The sequence below is a fragment of the Delphinapterus leucas genome, unplaced genomic scaffold (genome assembly GCF_059928025.1).
Source record: "Delphinapterus leucas isolate spDelLeu-1000000601 "Yukka" unplaced genomic scaffold, BTC_Dleu_Yukka2 spDelLeu_asBTCV2_sq78, whole genome shotgun sequence".
Lineage (NCBI taxonomy): Eukaryota > Metazoa > Chordata > Mammalia > Artiodactyla > Monodontidae > Delphinapterus > Delphinapterus leucas.
In genome coordinates, this window is record NW_028322287.1 from 387,605 (window position 1) to 394,734 (window position 7,130).

A 7,130-nucleotide genomic window follows, 5' to 3' on the forward strand; every position below is an offset into this window, starting at 1 on the left:
GAAAATGGAAGGGGGTGGTGGTGGAGGTACCCATGAATGAGAAATTGGACAACAACCTTTTCTCCTGAAAAGTCTCAACTTAGCCCAAACCTTGGGAGCAGTGCAATCTTTTTGATTCTGCTACTTGTAGCTGAGGATACCTAAGCCACTATGAGGGTAAACTCCCTTCTCATCTCAAATATTGTATTCTAACAAAAGCAACCCTGGGCACCTAGATCATTTTCCTCTGATTCTTTCCCTTGGGTGTCATCACATTGGAACATTATTCCTGGTTCTTAATTTTAGCAGACTTTAGAAGAAAAGACACTTCAAACTGAAAGAGGGCATTGAAATCAATTATGAACCAATCAGCTTGAAACAGTTTCCCTGTTCTTTTTCTTTTCCCTTCTGTACTGGAAAATCCCCACTCACACTGCATTTGGGTGCAGGCAAGCTGCTCCAACCTTCTGATAACTGCCTCAAATGTCAGAAGTCAGAGGGACTACCAGCAGTTGGGCCCCATTTCTGCAGAAATACCACTGAGTTATATGGAATTACACGAATCTTACTGGAATAGCTTACATTTCATCTTGTCAGCCCAACTGGCTTAGGTTACTGCTTGTTATATGCGATGTTTTAGAGATAATCCATTCCTGGGCACAATGTGTATTTCGCCTGCTGAGTATTCACTCCTTTGTCTTCTGTTTACAGCACTCTGACTTTCTAGGGGGAAAATCGCACTCTTGGTCCACATGATCAGGTGGAACTGCTCCCACCCTTGGCTCTGGAAGGGGGCATAGGACCTAGGTATGAGCCATCAGAGGACTGTATCACCTGGACCCAGTGATTGGTTTAGGATGGACATGTGACCCAACCCAGGCCAAACATAACCATCGAGACTTGATTCCCGAACTTCCCTTAGAAGGGTTGGAAAAAGCATGTTCTGTTTTGGGGTTGGTGCTATAGGCAGCCCTCTTACGATTTCAAGGGGAGTGACTGTTAGTGAGTGGAGACAACATAGAGGAAAGGAGATCAGAGAGAAAAAGGAGAGAGAGAGGAGTTTTGTGAGTCGATATATTTTTTTATGTCCTCTTTTTTTTTGTTGTTGTTTTGTTTAAACAAATTTAAGCTGGGTTTCTGTAATTTGCGGCATGATGAGTCTTGAGTAGATGTCAGGGAACAATCTGCATGGTCCCCTCACACTCTTGATGGATATGCCAAGGACTCAAGGCCCTGAGTGATCTTTTCTTGACATGCTTTTCAGGATTGTGTTTGTACTGAGCAACCTGAGGGATGAGGTAACCTCTCCCACAAAGAGCAGGCTTGCTTCCATTTGCTATAAAGGTGGCAAATCCCCCAAATTCAGTGCTCCTTTCTTGCAACACCACCCACTATGTGTGCAGAGATTCCTTTGGCCCACCTGTGTGCGCTGGGGCACCTGGGGGTGGGGACAGGAGGAACAGACACAAACGAACAGAATGCTCACACTTTCCTGACTATGACCTTTGTCTCTGACCCAGGAGTCTTGTGTCTTCTGCCAGCATCCGTGAAAAAGTAACAGACTAACTTATTAGCTTGAAAAGTAAGGCGAAAGTCCCAGACCCTTCACACTTGTTGACACTGTATAGCTCCTTGGGCTTCCCTGGGCCAGGGCAGGGTGCATGGCAGCTTCACTAGGGGCATGTGCCTGACAGGAACACAGACTGAGGTGAGTCCTGGCTCTGCCACTGACTGCCTTTGTGATTGTGAGCTAGTTGCCTAACCACTTAGGCCTTTTGGGTTCTCCTCTGTGGAATGGGGCTGCTACTGCCAGTCACACAGACTTTTTCAGGAGGACTGAATAAGAAGATGACTGTAGTGCACTTGACACAGAACCTGGCATAGAGTAAGCTCGGCAAGGTTAACTATTATTAACTCCTTGGTAGTGGCACTTAGTACATTAGGTTAAGTGAAATAAGTCAGAAAGAGAAAAACAAATACCATATGCTAACGTATATATGTGGAATCTAAAAAAAAAAAAAGGTACTGATGAACCTGCAGGGCAGCAATAAAGACGTAGACATAGAGAATGGACTTGAGGACACAGGGTGGGAGGGGGAAGCTGGGGTGAAGTGAGAGTAGCATCGACATATATACACTACCGAATATAAAATTGTTAGCTAGTGGGAAGCAGCAGCACAGCACAGGGAGATCAGCTCGGTGCTTTGCGATGACCTAGAGCGGGTGGGATAGGGAGGATGGGAGGGAGGTTCAAGAGGGAGGGGATATGGGGACATGTGTATGCATATGGCTAATTCATTTTGGTATACAACAGAAACGAACACAGTATTGTGAAGCAATTATACTCCAATAAAGATCTGATACAAAAAAAAACTAGGTTGCAGACAGTTTGAGGATAAACTTTTTAAAAAATAAATTTATTTACTTAAAAAATATTTCCAAATATTTTCTCATTATAAAAAAAGTTGATTGTTGAAAAATTGGGAAATACATATCAGAAAAATGAGAAAAGTTTTAAAAAATAATAATTCCACAACCCACACACTTCTTAATCGCATTTTGGTCAATATCTAGCTAGAATTTTAGTGTGGGTGTGTATTGTATGTGTCTTGTCAAGGCAGGGTCATGATGTACACACTGTTTTGTTGTCTGTTTTTCCTCACTTAACATACCAGACCATCTTTGCAGTTTATACTTCTTTTGTAGCTTTCTATTAAAAGTTATTACAAACTAGTAATATAAGTGAAAGAATGAGTAGCATAGAAGTTATTAGGAAGAGGGATAAAATGAACACCCAGGACCTCACCATGTAACTTAAGCAGGAGGACATCCCCTACACTGTTGAGGCTCCTGTGTGCCCCTCCCTGATCAGATCATCCTGCCCCATCCCCTTGATCTCAGGAGAACATGATCCTGAATTTCTATTTATAATTTGTATTTATTTATTCCTATAATTTGTATACTTTTACCATGCATGTATATATTAATAAATACAACATCATTTGGTTTGCTCACTTTAGATCTTAATAGACATGGTATTATGCTGCATGTATTTTCTGTGACTTGTTTTTATGCTTGGCATATGTCTCTGAGACCCATCTGTGTTGATGCCATTGTTCATTAATTTTTCAGGGATATATGGTATTCCCATGTAGACATATGCCATGATTAAGTCATGATTAAGTATCTGGCTAAGTCACCAAGGCAATGGTTTGGTGAAGGATGTCTACCTCCCTTGACAGGCGCTTCAGACTCCGGATGGGGGGTGGGAGTCCCACCCTGATCCAAGCCATTTGCTCCCAGGACAATTAGAGGTTTCCCAGCACTAAGCAGAGTGACCCAGATGATATAGGTCCCAGGGCATAATGTGGAGGAGATCCTCAAAAGCACAGAGGAGAAAGAGAAGGGTTGGGGGTTCAAGGTTATAGATAGAAGACAGTCTGGATGCCATAGGTGGACTGTAAAGATTCCACTCGGGGAAAACGTAGAAGAGATAAAAACATTTTCCCATAAGGATAAATGGCTGGAGATGTAGTACTGAACCAGCTAAGATTAGTCTGCCTAAGAAAAAGCATGGAAAAGGTCATACAATTTAAAACAACCTATGTGGGCTGAGTGTGTGGGGAAACTGACACTCTCTTATGTTACTAACAAGAGTATAAATTAGCAAAACGTGCATGAGGGTAGTTTGGCCAAATCTACAAAAATGTAGATTTAAAATGCACCTACCCTTGGATCCAGTGATTAAATTTCTAGGAACTTATCTTATAGATGGGTAAAATTATATATGTAATTAGTTATTGCAGCATTATTTATGATAATAAAATATTGAAACAATTTAAGTGTCTTTCTATAGGGAATTAGATAAATTATGGTTGATCCATCCAATGAAAACAGTGTTGCTGCTACAGAGGATGAGGTAACTTCTGAGGTACTAGCCACTTCCAATATCCAAGTGTATTTGCTGTCTATGAATAGAATATCCTTGGTTATGGTCTTTGCTTCTGGGGATCTGGATTGTAGGGAATAGAGATGGGGAAAAGATATATTATTGCTACCTTTCTATGTCTTTACAATTTTGTACCATATGAATGTATCAGTGAGCCAAAGAGTAAGTGAAATAAACATAAAAAGAGGTGAGAGGCTGCAGTCAAAATGAGGGAAGTAGAGGAGTGAAGAAGATGCAGGTACAAGCTGGAGCTTTGAGGAGAGGCAGAGGGATTTGCCCTGAAGGAGGGATTATCAGAAGATACGATGGTGAAGAGGATTTTTGAGAAGTTTTGCAGACTGTTGGGGTATACGGTCTATGGCCAAGATGCCCTTTGCCCAAGGAAATCTTTACTTCATAATGCAACTTGTGAAGTTGGATTTTTTTTCTCTTTTTTAATGTGTTTTTGTTTTGTTTTGTTCCTTTAAAGCAAAAGTTCTAAGAGTGATAATAACAACAACAGTAAAATCATGATGTAATAATAACACCAACAATGAAGGTTGGTTATTATTTTAGCATTTAGAGTGTGACAGCCATTGACTAACACTTTCCATGTCTGATCTCATTTAATTCCTATATCAACTGTATGAAGTTCGTGGTACTATTATTCCCATTTTATAGATGAGGAAACTGAGGCACAAAAATATTAAGTAAGATATATTAAGATTACATAACTAGGAAGTGATAGCATTGAAAGGTGAGCTCACTTTGGTCTGCCTTCAAAGATTGTGCTTTTAACTACTTTGCTATATTCTTTTCCTAATGAATGAGTCATTTGTTAGAAAGTGTAGTAGCCTGAGGGTGTGCGCATGCATACACCCACACCTACACCCACACCCACACACCACTCATCTAACTTCAGATGTTAACTGTTTACAAATATTTATGGGCCAACTTTCAGGGAGAGCTGGGATAAGAAAGAGGAATCGATGCTATGATCTTGTTCACCCAAGAAAAATCTAGAGATATTAGGACAATAGGCAGGGTAGTCATTTGCCAAGTGTTAGGAAGAAAGATGCCTGCAAACTGACAACCAAGCAGGTGTTGCTACCATTCCTATTAGGCCCCTGGGAATTCCCAGAATGTGAGGCTGAGGAAGAAATCAAATAAATAGTTTGCTGACTCCACTAACTTGCAAAAGTATTTTCAAAACTCCAAGCAGATTGCCCACTGTTCAGAGGCCATCAGACTCTAGGTGATCTTTCAGAGATAATGCGTTAACCCAAAAAGCTCTTACAAATCACCCCAGAGCTAATATGAGCCAAGCTATTTCAGCTCAAATGGGGCATGAAGGAGCCAGTATGTTCCCTGGAAGACTCATTCTTTCTTCTTTACCCTTACTGTTCCAACAAGGCTGATTCCAGTGAGTCTCTGAGAATAATTCAAGGCTTATTTTCTCCAGAGGGAGCTGAAGTAACAACACTATGTTTGCTACCACTGAGGGAGAAAGTGTATTCTGCATCGTTCCCCACCTTAAGCCTTGATTTGTTTAGACAGAAAGTTTCCAGTCAGCTACTCATATTCCCACCAATGCCAACACTGTTCGATTCCGGTTTAGAAAGAAAGGACACTCCAGATTTGTGCTGTCAAATGCTGTAGTCACTAGTCTATGTGGCTATTGAGTACTTGGAATGTGGCGGATCTAAATTGAGCAGTTCTGTAAGTGTAAAATACACATCATGGTAGTTTGAAGACTTAGTATGAAAACAAGAATGTAATATATCCCAAAATTTTACACTGATTGTATGTTGAAATGATAATACAGGCAGTCCTTGCTTTGCAAGACAGTGCAGGACCATAAAAGTGACTTTGTAAGCCAAAACTACACAAATGGTTACAATAATCAATGGGGGGAAAGTATGATTATCACGTGACCTTTAGTGCTCGCTTTGGCAGCACATATACTAAAATTGGAATGATACAGAGAAGATTAGCATCGGCCCTGTGCAAGGATGATATGCAAATTCATGAAGCATTCCACATATTTAGCATGAGAAAGGAAACACTCACTCCAGTCCAGGAAGTGCTGAGCGTCCCATACAGGATAAACCCAAGGAGGAACACGTCAAGACACATATTAAACAAATTGACAAATATTAAATACAAAGAAAAAATATTAAAAGCAACAAGGGAAAAGCAACAAATAATATACAAGGGAACTCCCATAAGGTTATCAGCTGATTTTTTAGCAGAAACTCTGCAAGCCAGAAGGGAGTGGCATGGTATATTTAAAGTGATGAAAGGGAAAAACCTACAACCAAGAATACTCTACCCAGCAAGGCTCTCATTCAGATTCGACAGAGAAATCAAAAGCTTTACAGAAGCAAAGCTAAGAGAATTCAGTACCACCAAACCAGCTTTACAACAAATGATAAAGGAACTTCTCTAGGCAGGAAAAAAAAAAAAAAAAAAAAAAGAAGCCACAACTAGAAACAAGGAAATGACAAATGGGAAAGCTCACCAATAAAGGCAAACATACAGTAAAAGTAGGAAAGCATCCACACACAAATATGATATCAAAACCAGCAAGTGTGAGAAGAGGAGAATACAAAGGCAGGAAATGGGAGACGCGTTTGGAAGTAAAAGACGAGCAACTTAAAACAACCTTGCGTGTATATAGACTGCTATATCGAAACCTCATGGGAACTGCAAACCAAAAAACTATGTTAGAAACACACACAAAAAAGAAAAGGCCATCCAGAAACAACACTAAAATAGTCATCAAATCACAAGAGAACAAAAGAGGAAGGGATGAAAAAAGACCTATGAAAACAAATCCAAAATAATTAAGAAAATGGCAATAAGAACATACATATTGATAATTACCTTAAATGAAAATGGATTAAATGCTTCAATCAAAAGACATCGACTGGCTGAATGGATACAAAAACAAGACCTGTATATATGCTCTCTACAAGAGACCCACTTCTGATCTAGGGACACATACAGACTGGAAATGATGGGATGGAAAAAGATATTCCATGCAAATGGAAATCAAAAGAAAGCTGGAGTAGCAATACTCATATCAGACAAAATAGACTTTAAAATAAAGACTGTTATAAGAGACAAGGAAGGACACTACATAATGATCAAGGGATCAATCCAAGAAGAAGATACAACAACTGTAAATATCTATTCACCCAACACAGGAACACCTCAATAT

At 40.0% G+C, this 7,130-nt stretch overlaps 1 non-coding gene across 1 annotated transcript; it reads left to right on the top strand.

Annotated features, from left to right (window-relative positions):
* The first annotated feature begins 5,847 nt into the window (after positions 1–5,847).
* On the top strand, positions 5,848–5,954 carry LOC115802175 (U6 spliceosomal RNA). Its single transcript, XR_004022575.1, has one exon. It is a non-coding gene; the product is annotated as a U6 spliceosomal RNA (small nuclear RNA).
* Positions 5,955–7,130: the final 1,176 nt, after the last annotated feature.